General features: G+C 38.2%; 1 protein-coding gene across 1 annotated transcript in view; it reads right to left on the bottom strand.

The window, feature by feature from the left end:
- LOC124290432 overlaps positions 1-15,223 on the bottom strand; it is a 36,789-nt gene extending 21,566 nt beyond the window's left edge. Inside the window, exon 1 of the mRNA XM_046727132.1 lies at positions 14,990-15,223. The gene's annotated coding sequence lies outside the window, so the exon portion shown is untranslated. The remainder of the gene's footprint in view (positions 1-14,989) is intronic.
- Positions 15,224-16,593: the final 1,370 nt, after the last annotated feature.

Consider the following 16,593-nt stretch of genomic DNA (forward strand, 5'->3'; position numbering starts at 1 on the left):
CTTGGCATTTTGGCAGTGATGCATTGCAAAACCTTATATACCAAGATATGCACATGAATAATCTTGAATTTCAACCTTTTGTTAAATTCTCTTTTGTGCATTAACTTATTTGACATGCAAAATTTGTGTGTATATACGTGTGATTAAACAACCCTGTTTACTGAGATAGGAATAGGAACTTTGACCTTTCTCAAGACGTGCACATATTAGTCTGTAAAAGACACTGACATTTATGTGTATATGCTCTTGAAAACCTTGTTTGGCAAGATGTGCCTTTCAATTTAGCTATTGTGTGCATGTTCATATTGTATTTCAGTTTTGACAAGTACAAGTAGTTGGATTGACAAATTGAATGTATCTATACAACATCCCTCTATATGTCTTGGGTGGCGATAGGGAATGTTCATAGCTGTTGACACATTTCTGGACGTGAAATCTGTGTTACACAATCAGAAGTATCGGAATTTATTTATTTGTAGTTGATATTCAGGCCAACGGCCCATTACAACATAGAATGCATATACAATATAATAGCCTAATGCGCATGCGTAAAATATGCATATTCATATGTGTAGTAACAAATTGGTACAATCATTCATATCTGTGGGGATAGTATAGAAGTTCTCAAATTCATTGCATGATGTAAATACATTGATACATTTCTAATAATGCTTTCATTTTTATTCGACATTAGGTAAATAAACTGATCTATAGAAATCGTCCCGACATCGATATATTGTTTTCTAATGTGTGAAAGTGATCGGCAACCCAAAAGAAAATGGTATTCATCCTCTCTATCTCCCGATTTACATAATTTACACAATCTGTTTTTTCGCTCGATACCGTTCATCCTACCAATTTCTATTTCTAGTGGGAGTGTACCGCAACGAAAGTTTGCCAAAATACTCCTGAATTTATTTATTTGTATTGAATTGATATACTCTTCAGTTTCAAATTTATACTTAAACAATTTGTATCTATGTAGTTTAGATGTACTATTTATTGAATTAAACCACTCTGATATGAATACATCTTTCATTCTTTGTTTGAATTTCTGGAGAAATAAGTTTATGTTTTGCACCCTTGATTTACCCATACATACATAAATCCATTAGAGCATAAAATGTTTCTTACCTTGGTAACCCAGTTTACTTTTCCGTTAGTATCATAACGAAGTGACATTCTGTAACATGTTTTGGCATATCTATGGTCAGGCATCCTGTTTATTTTAAGCCAGTATTTAATGACTCTTACTAAAGTGTTAACAAATAGGGGAAGCGGCCACATTCACCAAGGACAGCATAATTTGGCGTCTTAACTGCCGGTTATAAATATCTCTTACAAGCTGTGAACTGAATTCTTTCTAGATCATCGTATTGCTTATATCCCCAAATTTCACATCCGTATGTTAGAATTGGTAATATTTTGGGATCAAAAATATGGAAGAATATCTTGCTATTTATAGTGCAGTTCATATTCAATGTCTGTAGAACACTATTTAAAGCTCGCTTCCCTTACTGGGCTCTTCTACTAATAGCATATTTCCATGATAACTGAGGAGTGAAATATATACCAAGGTATTTATAATTATTCACAACTTTTAACTCGACTCCTTCAAAGTTCCATTTCTCATTTGTACCTAACACACCTCCCTTTCTGAATACCATTATATTTGATTTTGCCATATCAACTTTCAATCCAAATTCGATCGAAAATGAAGAAAGAATGTTTAACTGTTTTTGGAGGTCCTTACCCACATTAGAAAACAGCACAATGTCGTCAGCAAAAAGAAGTAAATATATATGTACAAGATCAGGCATAAGTTGTAGCCCATAGCAGTCTGAACATTCAATACTAGTTGCTAATTCGTTTATGTATATTGAAAATATCAAAGGGCTCATAATGCATCCCTGTTTTAAACCGACATGACATTTGAAGAATTCTGAATACGTGCTGTTATTTCTTACACAAGCAGAGACATCATTATACAGATTATGTATTATTTGAAATAACTTGCCTTTCATTCCGATGCGATTGAATAATTTCCACAGTTTTGGTCTCCTTACCGTATCAAAGGCCTTCTTAAAGTCTATGAACGCTGCATATAATTTCCCTCTTTTCTTCGTTATTTGTTTCTCTATCAATGCAATCAAAATAAATATGTTGTCAATAGTAGAATACTCACGTCTAAATCCACCTTGTGATTCAATAATTTCAGAAGTATCAATACAAACAGTTTGCGCCAAGTCTACTGAGTGTTGTAACTGTGTCGTGTCTATTCAGAGCTATATTTCTTAAGAATACTAAAAGCATTTGTTCCTTACATGAGCATAACAGCTCACATATGTGTGTTGTCGTAAGTTTATGATGTACTGAATATAAACATTGAGTCATGCAGGTGGAATGTTACTTGACGGGTACAGTCAAAGTTGCACAATGTTAAATGCGGTGAAATCTTTAGTTATCGAGTAAAAAAATGTTAAATGACTGCGCAATATTTCATTTTATGCGAGAGAAAGTCTCATGTTTTAAACTTCAACAGATAAATATTGTGGTCACCCATGTACGTAAAACGGGGGCTGAAACGTTCTGAGTTTTAGTGCGGTTGACTGCATCGGTTATTAAATATACTGGACAACAATAGTTAGGGATAAATGTAAATTTTGAAATTATGAATAACGATCTATATATTCATTGACACACTGATAAAATATCAATCATAAAAATAACAATATCCCTAACTTATTTTGTCCAGTATATTTCAAGCATAAATCCCATCCGAGTTCCACAAACTTCTCAAGAAGATGCTTAACTGAATGAATGTAACTGGTGTAGAATGTCTCTCCCTGGATTTGTACCAATGTCTGTTTGTTTGTTGTTGTTGTTGTTGTTTTGTTGTTGTTGTTTTTTGTTGTTTTTGTTGCTGTTGTTTTGTTTTGTTTGGTTTGGGTGTGTGTTTTGTTTTCGTTTTTGTTGTTGTTTTTTTTGGGGGGGGGATTATATAGATATAAATGCATACAGAGGTTGTTTTACTAGTAAATGGTCTGGTATATATTTCTGCCTTAATTCCTGATAACAGTGTAAAATGAATTTCATTTTCTATTCCAACGTTACATAAAGGACAATAAAGGTTTTTCTACCCTCATCAATCATTAAAAATAACAAACCTGAACCATGTGTAGAATACATACAATTTATACTTTTGTATTTGTGCTCTTCCTTTCTTGAGTTACATGTTATTATAAATGAGTCATTTATGTTATTTAATTTTGCAGGAAAAGTATATTTCATGTTTGGGTGCAGCTCAGCTTGACAACATGTCGGAGCGTAAAGTATGCTTTCATATAGATATAATGCTTTAAACAACGTTGAAAAATCTGTCTGTCTACTCTACACAAAATACTTCAGGAACAAAAATAGATAATCCACGTTCTCTGTGGGAAAGCAATTCTGTTTAACCACGTTAAAAATGTGTTTTGTCAAGGTTCGATAGAGGTGGTGTATCGCCATGGACCAGCTCACAATGACTGTACTACCTTTGTACGGAATACGTTTCAGATTACAGCTTTGAATGAAATCCACTCTCTTTGTAAAAAAACAGCCAACATATAATTTGTCACATTTATACTGAATTCACCGAAAGGGTAAACGTCTGGGCATTTTCATTCAAATCTTTTCGTTTACTTGTGAGATTGTGGGTTGTTGTGGCAATGTTAGCATCTAAAGTAGTGTATAGTGAGTGAGTATGGTTTTACGTCGGTTTTAGCAATACTCCAACAATATCACAATGGGCTTCATTAAGTAGCTCACTGGCAGAATGCTAAGAATTGCATGCAATACAGCACACTTCTACATACTGATAACCTCTGCTGAAATATATTTAAAAGACACCATGTATTACATAACATCAATATTGTATTTCAGATTTCCGCGCAATACTATGATAACGTTTGACTAAACAATATGACACAGAGAAGTAAGAGCTTTTGAATTTTATGCAAAAAGTACAATGTCACAATCAAGTACATATTAAATGCTGTAACCGAATGCAAGGGTGAGTGAGTCTCTCTCTCTCTCTCTCTGAGAGCGTGTGCGAGAGAGAGTGTGTGTGTGTGACTGAGAGAGTTTCCGTGTCGTCGTGTGCGTGCGTGCGTGCGTGCGTGCGTGCGTGTGTGCCTATCTCCGTGTCACATGTTTACCCTGAACACCACATTAACAGTGTAACCTATGTACAGAAATACCAGCTGACAAGATAAGGCCATTCAATCGGCATTGAATCACCTCATTGTGGCCTGAAAGGAAAGGCGCATAAAGATATTGTGGGAGGGTTGAGGTTTATACGAGATAAGAGATAAGACAGCACAAGAGGTTGCCAATGTGAAACCGATATTCTCTAGCCGTGTCATGCGTCAAACTTGGAAATGCCATATTGTATTTCAATTTTGAACATATGGTTTAAACATATTTATATTCTCAGAGAATCTGGTTTGGTAAACAAGCAAAACATTGCTTTTATTAATAAAAGTACATATGTAATATAACAGAATACACAAGAACTGGATACACAAAAACGTCAAATTAATTCCTATCATAAGTAGTAGCAAACTGTCGCTGACGCCTTCGGCTAGGTGGATACACCGGGACGCAAAAATCCCCGTACACCCCGCATCACAATAGTAAACAGAATTTATCTTAACGAATGTTTAAAGAAAGACAGACAGACAGACAGACAGACATAGTGACCCTTGTATGTAAACAAGATATAAAATACATATAAAATAAACACATAATGTTTTACATACATCCAACCTTAACAGGCTTATGAGACAATGTTATCTAGAGGGTCCAAATATACACCATAGAAAGATTTTTATAAAACCACATAAATACATAACCTTAGGTAAAAATATCTTAAATCTCTCTTCATGTAAATATAGCATCAAAACAAGCTGAAATTCAGTCATATATTTCACTAACATGGTACTGACTAGTCGATTTGAACCACTGCTTCACGGTTCACTGACTGCCGTGGATGCATGTTTTTTTTCCATGGGGCGGGGTATAAATGATATATTCTGCCTGATGATTTGTACTACACCACCCAAGCAGTGTACGACCGTGCACCCGGCATACATGGTAATTTGTTCAAGGTCACGTGAATCAATCAGAGATAGTCATTACATGAGGTGAATAAATGTGCATTGTACGAGCTTAGGAACCATGAACTTGCAGTTACATTTCATTATTTGCGTACAGATATTGGTCTAGAATAATTTATCAATTCGTTTAGTCTTGAAGATGTATTGATGCAGGGACACCATTATGTTCTTGTTGACATTGTTGGTAGCTGGAGGTGTTCCTTTTTGTCACAGTTTGGAGTGAGTGAGCGAGTATGTTTGGTTTTACGTCGCTCTCACCAATGTTCCAGTTATATGGCGGCGGTCTGTAAATAATCGAGTCTGGACCAGACAATCTAGGGATCAACAGCGTGAGCATCGATCTGCGCAATTGGATGAGTGTTTAGTTTTACGGCGCACTCAGCAATATTCCAGCTATATGGCGGCGGTCTGTAAATAATCGAGCCTGGATCAGACAATCCAGTGATCAACAGCATGATCATCGATCTGCGCAATTGGGAACCGATGACATGTGTCAACCAAGCCAGCGAGCCCGACCACCCGATCCCGTTAGTCGCCTCTTACGGTGAGTATGGGTTACTGAAGGCCAATTCTAACCCGGATCTTCACGGGTTTCACAGTTTTGTCTTCTTGAGAGGGTACGTAAGTCTCAAAACATTTGAAGTAAATTTAGATATACCAGGTTTATAATAGTAGGATACTTGTGTTTTTAAGTGATGGCTAAATTTGTGCACAATCGCCAACGTATGAAGGGACCATGTAAGTCCTTCTAGGGTTCTCGCAGGTAGCTAAAGTCTAAATGGTGATCTAAATTCAGTTGCTGGCTGTCTATAACCTGTTTTCATTTTGTGTATTGTCCAAATAGTGCTATTATATAAATATTAAATGCCAGGTTTAAATCTGATTGATATTCTGGATATTTCACTGTCCCTTGACGACAGGTTATATACAAAACATTTATTCCTCATCAATGTTTAATTGGTTCAAGTCAAAATATGGCTGAAATATTGCCGATGTGACGATATACTGGAGTATATTAACTCACTCACACTCAAATCGTTTTCATCAGTGATATGTCTTTATTACATTTGTTTTCAACCAACCCTGATCAAAAGGATAAAATGAAGCAATTCGCATTCTGTTTTCATAAATAGGAGAAATAATTTTGTTAAGCCCATTGGCGAGATTGTTTAAATAACGCTATAAATTAGTCGAAATTAGTCCTAACAGTTTATTTTTTTTGTCATGATACTAACAAACTTTCCATTATTCATTTACAACCTTCAAAACAAGGAAAAACATGTATTTTGAGTAAAAGTAAATATCCTCGCCCATGGACCAACATATTTTTCGCCCTTGGGCGTGATTTTTTAACATCGCTCTATGTTAGCTGAATTAAGTCAAAATGAGTTGAATTTTGTGCCATGATACTTATAAACATACACTCATTCATTTACAACCGTCAAAACATGAATTCTGAGCGAAATTAAACATTCTCGACCATGGGCCATTGTTCGCCCATGGGCGAGCGAGTTGAAATTTAAAGTTTTCGAAAATCTTTTTTTTCATTTTTTCATCCTTGGCATATATTCATAACAACTGCATGTTTAATTTGGTCAAATCCCTTGTCAGAAAGTGCCCACAGTGCGGAGAGTTTCTGGACTTTTGTGAGTCCAGAATTAAATTGTGACGTGTTTACCATTGATATACCCCAAATGTAGTATCGTGTGTGGGCATCCATGGACATCGATGAAATCGTTGCATTGTCTGTACATGGAATGAACTAGCCGGTTGATGAAGGCCATATGCACTTAGGTCCATATACGAAATGTCTGATCGTGTTCAGCCACAGTTGTCGGCCTTGATCGGGGGTCATTAAGTCTTCTTTGAATCGACTTAAATCCTGAATGAGTGCAGGCTATTGTAGAGTTTGGATGTCATGTTGTCTTAGGGAGTCGAGAGCGAGACCGACCCTAATCTTGCAGACATGGACACCCCGAGCCCACCCGCATCACGCGAGAGGAACGTAACGAGTCTGGCCCCACAACCCACGGATACCCTACACCCCGGGCAACAGGTACTGCACCCTCAGACCCACCCAGACACCCAGGGTCACTACCACCCGGACCCCACCCCCCGCAGCTGGTGCCCAGCCACCAATACACCCTAACCCCACCGATCTAGCACACATTATGGCTATGCCTGAGAGAATGGACTTACGGTGAGCTAAATTAGACAAGATCGAGTCTGACATATCTTCTATCAAGTCTAATGTAGCGTCACTGGAGCTGAGGGTAAAGGACTTCGAGGAGGTGAGGGGGAGAGTTGATAAACTAGAAGATAGTGTGGAGTTCATAAGTGATAGCTTTACTTTATGGAGAGTGAAAATATACAATTAAAAAGAAGACATAAAGTCTCTAAAAGAGCATATCTCGTCTCAAGCTAAAGTCGAGGCACCCTCTCAGATTGAGAATCTGAGGCTAAAGGAGACCCTTATTGACACAAGGTGTCGGAGTATGAGGGATAATCTCATCTTAACGAATATCCCAGAAACAGAGCCAGACTGAGGAGTGTGAGGAGGTCCTCCGACGGTTTACCAAACTACACCTATGTAACAGTGAGGATATCAGCTTTAAACGGGTACATCGTCTTGGTCAGGAGAGGAGACCCCCCTCCCAAGGAGATAGTGTAAGACCCCACCCCATGATAGCTTTATATACACTGTGGAGAGAGATGCTGTCAAGAGGGATGGGAGGGAACTCAAGGGACAGAACATCAGCATCTTTGAGCAGTTCCCTGATGAGGTGAGCACATACAGGAGGGAGGTCCTCATGTCCCTACCTAGGGATGCCAGAAGAGCTAATAAGAGAGATCATATCAGCATAGACAAACTCTATGTGGAGAACAAACTTCAATCATTACCTGTCCCCACTACAACTATGGGTGACACTGCTGGACCCCACCCCAGGCAATATCGGTGCGCTGGTGGACATGAGAACTGGTGTTTTACTCGTGCACACGTAGAACAAACATACAGTGACTCACCTGCAGATTGTAAATATGCTACAGACCAAGTCTGTAGTAATGTTTATGGTTTGTATGGTAATGCAAACAGTAGTACAAACATCAAGGCTACCCATCACCCTCCTAGAAAGGAACAACAATGTAACACTGTAAACTGTATGTATGATAATGCAAATACAAGTAGTACTGGTATAACAGTACCTGTTAATGCTGAAACTAGAATAGATCAATCATGTAATATTGAACAAAGTTTGTATGGAAATGTATGCAAACATTAAAGACTTCATTACAGATCACCATGCATGTCAAATTACCAGGATACACGTGTTGTTGACATAAATCATATGCTATTAGAAGATGAAACCAGCACGGTTCTCACATGTGAGAATGACCACACTGATGAAACCGTTGATCCTTACTTTGCTGAAATAAGTAAAAACGCCCCAACTATAGATATAAATACAGGTAACATCTCTTAATGTAATCCCCCAATAACAAACTGAGTTTTAGCAATCTGAATGTTAGTGGACTTATAAGAAAGCTACACTACCGAATTCGCCTCATTTTTTACAAAATGATGACCGAATTTCTTTACAAGAAACAAAAACAGATTCACTAGACGAACTAGAAATTGATGGCTATGAACTGTACCTTCACAACCGATCAAGATTCATAAGGAAATCTGGTGGTATTGGGTAAGCTGTTAGAAAGTTTTATTCTGACTTTCATTAGAGAATGATGAATGTGATTATGTTATATGGTATACCATATCTAAAGATTTGTTGGAAACTGATAATAAATTGCATTTGGGAAGTTTACACTTACCCCCTGAAAGTTCTAAATATGCTTCATGTACACTGTTCTAGAGTAATCAGGTTTACATATGCAAAGTAAAAGTGATTACCTTTTGCTTATGGGAGACTTTAATGCAAGGACGAGTAATCTGAAGGATGTTTGTACTATACACAAACATATCATTGTAGAACTTGATATTGATATTGATAATGAATTATATTTATGAACATGAGAATATCCTTTGCACAGCCTCCCTGCCTATATTAAGAGCAAATCAAGATAAAGATAAAACATGCATCAGGCCTCAAATTGATACAACTATGTAGAAACACCAATATGCTCATTTGTAATGGCAGATAAGATAAAGTTGTTGGCAAAGTCACTTGTCAGGATTCAAATTTAGTTTGAACTATGTCCTATCCTCATCATTATGCCTACCACTTTTTAGAGATTTAAAGATTACTGAATTTTCAGCCTTTTACTCAGATATCCACTCTCCAATCATGTTCTCATTGAACTTAGGTTTCAATGATGTAATAGTAGAACAAAAAATTAAGGTTTATAATATTGATACAAACGTACCCCAAAATGATAATATCCTAAGCGTTATGAAATATATTCACCTAAATTGTTTGCAGATAATATCAACATCAATAATGTCTCCAGATTGTCAAACATATTGCAGTCGACAACAGGTCACGATGACACAGCACATGCAATTAGTGAATTTGCCCCTGGAGTAGAGAATCTGCTTGCCGATGCTGCACGTGCAACGTTCGGTGTGAAACGCCTGTTTAAAAATGAATTAAGCGCACTACGTGATCACAAACCTTGGTTCGGCAAAAAATGCAGAGATATACGTAATAACGTTCATAACTCCAAAAGAAAATACTTTAATTGCAAAACATCTCTTAATAAAGCTGAGTACCGCCGATGTCCTAAAGAGTATAAGAAGTGTAGGAATAAGCATAACAAGCATCATGAAAATGAATTTTGTAAATTGATTAGAGAAAAACAAAAGCACAAGCCTAAAGACTTTTGGAATATGCTTACAAAGAGTAAAAGAAATATCTCTAGTGATGCACCCGATTTCGATACATTGTTTGAACATTTTAAATATATATATATGGGAAACAGATTTCAGATTTCCCCGAAATAGACAGCGAAATCATCGAGAAAGGCTACATCGGCAATATTTCAGCCATATCGTGACGAGAACATATTTGACATTGAAATGGAATATATACTGAACAGAAATAGAAACGCAAGTCTGGCTTTTTGTCAAGTTTGTGAATAGAAGACAACCAAAATCATGTCCCATCATTTATTCTATAGATAACACTGTCAATTTAATAGCTCAAAGTTGATGTTGACATTGAATTGCAATAAGTTCAAATTGATCACAGTCCGTCAAATGGAGATACCCCTGAATGCGAAAAGTGACAGTCTCTTTAGTCGCGTGTATGGCCACCTTGAGCTTGCACACAGGCTGTGCTACGTAGCCTCATTGAGTTCATTAGAGTCTGAAAGAATGCATGAGGCAATTGGTTCCGTTCAAACACCAATCTCTATTCCAATTGTGCAAGTGTGAGTGGCTGTCTACCTGCACCAATCCTCCGTCCAATTTCGTCCCAGAATGTTCAATGGGAGCCATATACGGGGAAAGAGACGGCCATGGAAAAACGTTAATGTTGTTTTGAGCCAGATAATCCATCGACACCCCTGCTATGGGAGGGCTGCAAACGTCGTGTCAAAATTGGCCCTACATATGGCCTTCAGCAGTGGATTCCAGCAGCCTGAAGACGAAGCCTAATCATATCGCTTGACACTGCTCCCCTTGACCCATTAACTAAGGCTGCTGTTATTGATGGTGCTTGAGTTCGGTTCCTTATATGAGTGACCCGGATGAACCGATCTTGCGCATGAGATGTCACTCGTTGCCATCCGGTACGGGGATGATCAGCAGCAACCCCGGTTTGCTGATGACGTTGAGCAAGTCGTGTAATGGTGGTAAGATGACAGCCCAATTGTCTAGCTACAGCGGTTGCAGAGCTAGCTCCTTGCAACTTTCCAATGGCCATTCCTCTCTGCTCAGTGGTTAGTTTAGGCATCGTTTGTGTGTCGTGTGCATCTCCTAGTGTCAATACTGAACTGTTTTTTGACACAAACCTTTATAAAGGATACCTCAGAGTGAAATGCATGCTTTTCATCCAGAACCATCGATGCACGTGCTAAAATTATTTTGCTGCACTGTTTGTGTGTTTGTGCGAATGGTTCGTATGGACGTCAAATTGCATGACATCACCTCATCTTGGATCATCACTTCACTTTACCATGAACGTTCCATAAACATGAACGCTTACCTTCATGAGATTTCATTTTTTCGAAACTTGCGTTTCTTTTGCTGTTCAGTATATGTATATAATAAAAACCTGTCGACGAAGGACAGTAAAGCAACTAGAATAGCACAATAAGAATTAAAACAGCGTGGAACGTTAAAACTAATAACACTATTTGGACAATACAACATGCTATTGATCGCCAACAACAGAAGGATGGAAGTTCAAAGAAATATAGACGTTGAAGATATAAAACCATTGGTATTTGACAAAGTAAACGAAGAACTGAAAGATTTAAGAGGTATTAAATTTCAACTCACGTTAAACATGACACTAGAGAAACAACAGTCGAATGAAACAACTGAATACACCAATGTTTACTTCAGAGGTAATCAAGAAGTTACAACGCAAGCAGACACTATCAACTCTTCTATAGACAGATCATTAGAAAAAATGCGAGAAACACTAGAACGTTATACTAATATGGGTTCTGGTTGGGTTGTTGACAAGATTAACATGGTCTACCTGGATATAGCAAACTATATACCGTTGAAAGGTGGATCGTACTTACCCATGTCTGAGTATTTCAAGAAAAAAAAACAAGCTATGGTTAACGTTAAAAACCGAGGCAACAATTGTCTGAGGATAGCGATAAGATCCGCTAAATTTCCAGTTGAAAAACATTCCGATAGACTTTCCAGTTATCCAGAAGATGACGGGCTCAATTGGGAAGGTATAGACGAACCCACTCCCATCTCTCAGATCAAAAAAATAGAACAACAGAATCAAGACTTAGCCATAAATGTTTTCGGACACGAAGGTGAAAACGTAATAGTACACAGGATAAGTCCTTTATTGTATAAGGATTGTCGTAAAATGATCAATATGTTTATGATCCAACAAGGTGAAAAATATCACTACACATGGATAAAGAATTTCAGCCGACTGTTGTACAATCAATCGAAACACAGGGAAAAGAAACACTTTTGTGAAAGGTGCCTTCACGGGTTTTCTAGGGCTGATCTGCTAGATTCGCACAGGGTTGATTGCCTAGGTGTAGGGGAGACAGCCGTACGAATAGATATGCCGAGAGAAAAAAAACAACATCTTGAAATTTATCAACCACAAAAATCAAATACCAGTACCATATATTATCTACGCCGACTTCGAAGCTATCATTAAACCAATAGATACAGTAGCTCAATCCACTAATCAAAGTTTCACACAAAAAGTACAAGAGCACGAAACGTGTGGGTTCGGGTATGTGGTCGTTCGTTGTGATGGTCAAACTAACCCTCCCGTTATTTATAGAGGACAAGACGCGGCTGAAGAATTTCTAAAGTGTTTACAACACGAAGAGAAAAAGATTATTAAAAAACTATGCAACAAAACACCAATGCATATGACCAGGAAGCCCACAACAAAAGCACACATTGTCAAGTGTGTTGTAAACCTCTAAATGGTGATTCAGTTAGAGATCACTGTCACATTACTGGTAAATAAAGAGGTTCGGCTCACAATGAATGTAACTTGAAGCTAAGAATAAATCATGAACTTATTCATACACCAGTGGTGTTTCACAATCTTCGCGGGTATGATTCACACTTGATTATGCAAGCTCTTTCAAAGGTAAAAGGCAACATATCCTGTATCCCAAACAATATGGAAAGATATATATCCTTTTCGCTAAATGGGTTGAGATTCATAGATAGTGTTCAGTTTCTGTTGTTGTCTCTAGACAGCTTGGTCATGGCTAATAACCCGAACGACTTATCTGTAACTAATCACACAGAAGAGGAAACTCGAGCTTTGCTGCTACGTAAGGGTATCTACCCGTATGAATATATGGATGACTGGTTTAAGTTAAATGAGACACAGCTGCCTCCCACTGACAGTTTCTATAGCAAGCTGTCTGACGCGTCTATCACACAAGACGATTACGAACACGCGAAAAAAGTATGGGAAAAACTGGGGTGTCAGAATCTAGGTGATTATCACGATTTGTATTTGAAAACTGATGTGTTATTGCTGGCTGATGTTTTCGAGATATTTAGAAAAACGTGTTCGAAGCAATACGGGTTGGACCCGGCATGGTATTATTCAAGTCCTGGGCTCTCGTGGGATGCCCTACTGAAGAAAACCGGTGTGAAATTAGAATTATTCACCGATTACGATATGCATCTGTTTATAGAGAAAGGGTTACGCAGTGGTATTTCCATGGTATCAAAACGTTATGCCAAAGCTAACAACGAGTATGTGAAAATCTACAACCATAAAAAACCTACAAAGTATCTACTCTATCTAGATGCCAACAACCTGTACGGCTGGGCCATGAACCAGTATCTACCTACCTGTGGTTTTGAGTGGACATCTGAGATCGATGATGTTATGAGCATCGCACAGTATTCGAACAAGGTTTATATACTCGAAGTGGATTTAGAATATCCGGAGGATTTACACACCTCACACAACAGTTATCCCCTGGCTCCAGAGCGTTTGAAGGTGAATATGGAATGGATGTCTGACTACCAACGAAATTTGCTGGGTCCTACAGGACGGGTGGTAAACGTTGAAAAACTCGTACCTAACTTGATGAATAAAATCAAGTACATCATTCACTATCGCAATTTACAACTATATCTGTCGCTGGGTATGAAGCTGACTAAAATACATAGGGTACTAAAATTCAATCAAAGCCAGTGGATGGAACCATACGTCAGAATGAACACGGATTTATGTAAGACAGCCACCAGCGACTTTGAGAAAAAACATGAACAACTCTGTATTTGGTAAAACGATGGGGAATTTACGAAAACGTGTTAACGTGAAGCTATTTCGGTCGAGTGAGGAAAACAAACTCAGGAAATTGATATCCAGCCCGGCGTACAATAGAAGTATTATAGTCGATGATGACTTGGCAGCGATACATATGAAAAAGAGCCACATTATACTTAATCGACCGGTTTATGTTGGTATGAGCATTCTAAACCTATCCAAACATCTCATGTATGACTTCTACTATAACAAGCTCAAGGAACAATACGGTGAAGGGTGTGAGGTGTTGTACACTGACACGGATTCATTACTCATGGAAATTCAAACCGAGGACGTGTACGAGGATATTAAAAACAATATACACCTATATGATACCAGCGATTACCCAAAAGACCACCCCATGCATAGCCAAGTCAACAAAAAGGTGTTAGGTAAGATGAAGGATGAATGTGCTGGCACACCAATCACCGAATACGTCGGATTGAGACCTAAGATGTATTCTATCAAAAAAGCAGACGACGCTGAAATAAGAAAGGCTAAAGGTGTGAAAAAGAACGTGGTGAAACGACATATTAATCATACCCTCTACAAACAGACCCTGTTCGAGAAGAAAACGTTCAAACACCAGATGAACATACTTCGTAGTGACGGGCACAAAATATACGGGATGACTAGAAATAAAACGTCTCTATCACCAATGGATACAAAACGATGGATAGCTTCAGATGTTGCCAAAACCTTTGCTTACGGTCATAAAAAAATTTAAATTTATATATATAATGGAGAAAATTTACTACAGCCGGCGAGGATATTGGAAAGGGGTAGACGCTATTACAAAATTATCTAAAGCCGCATGTGTTTCGGAAGAAAAAGCCAAAGCCAGGTTACAAAAACAAGTTATATGGCAAATATACTTACCAGCACCAAAATATATACCGAGGAGAAAATTCGGTATACATACACCTAATCAAGTTCACCAGGCCGACCTGTTGTTTCTTCCATACGACAGGGTGAGAGGTAAAACCTATAAGTACGCCCTGACAGTTGTAGACGTAGCCAGCCGCTACAAGGAAGCTGAACCATTAACCACGAAAGACTCGGATCAAATAGCACAAGCGTCTAAGCGAATATACAAGCGTAGTCGGCTTACATGGCCTGATTTATTGCAAGTCGATCCAGGACGGGAATTCATGGGATCCGTGTCGAAACTACTAGCCAAGCATAACGTAGAAGTTAGACGCGGTGAGGTGGGAGCCCATCGAAGTCAAGCTATAGTAGAGAGATTCATAGCCGAACGTTTGTTTTCACGCCAGTATTCACGTGATTTAGCGGATCCTAATAACAGAAACACTGAATGGGTAGAACGACTTCCACAGCTGGTTGACTTCTTGAATCATGAAATAACAAGCATACTTGATAGGAGACCAGTCGAAGCAATCCGTATGAAATCCGTTATATCAGAGGCAGCAGCACCCCGTCGTAAAAAGGAAAAAAAAATCCAGATCGCGCTCTTTTTAGATATTTATATCAACTAGGTGAATACGAGGGAGACACCCGTAAACGTGCTACAGATCCCATATGGTCTATGAAAACGTACAATATCAGTCGAGTGGATGCCAAAGACGGGGAACCTAACCTATACTTCTTGAAAGACGGTCCACGTAGAGGATTCGTACTTGAGGAATTACAAATCATACCACAGTGATAAAAAAAATATATACTTATACCATTATCTTTAACAAACGTTTAACTTCGCAGATGTAGTCTATTTTCTTATCATAAACAAGTTTAAATCGTAATTTATCCGCGCCATGGGCTTTACATAATCGGTAATGACCTTGAACTCCTATACCACACACCGAACACATAGTTAGTATAACCTTTACGGTGAAAACAACAATAACCCTCAATGCGGATTTTATTACCACAAATTTCAGTTTTCCCCATAAGAACCCATTGACAAAGATATGGTGCGTATCTCATTTTTGATATAATAATTTGTGTAATTAGTCTAATTGTTTCACAATTAACACTGTCGATGCTAAACCCAGTGCCTAGAATACCAACTCACGATCTTTTTGCCCATCGGAAGGAGTGTAATACTGTGAAATCGTTGGTGCATTGCCTAATGGTTCTAGTTGTTTACCTGTTAGCATGTAGTATTCTTTCATAGCTTCGTCGACGTCCTTGAAAGTTCTAACAGAATGATTTTCGCGTTGAAGTTGATTATTGATAAAATCTAATCTCTTCATGCGTCTCTTAGCGTATTCAGCCTGTGCGGTCTGCAGTTTTTCTACAGCTATATCGTGTCGTTTTCTCACCGCTTCTACCTCAGCCGCGTTTGACTCTCGGAATTTAGAAAATAGATAATTACTCCCGGCAAATGCTAGGGCATTCACAAGAGCTCCACCAACCATCATTGCTATCGTGGTCATATCATATATATTACTTTAAAATATTTTCAGGTATAATACCTTGTTTAATCAGAACGTCCTTGGTGGCCATCGCCATACCAATATTCA

Source organism: Haliotis rubra, unplaced genomic scaffold, assembly GCF_003918875.1.
Source record: "Haliotis rubra isolate DU_JTF1 unplaced genomic scaffold, ASM391887v1 Scf465, whole genome shotgun sequence".
NCBI lineage: Eukaryota > Metazoa > Mollusca > Gastropoda > Lepetellida > Haliotidae > Haliotis > Haliotis rubra.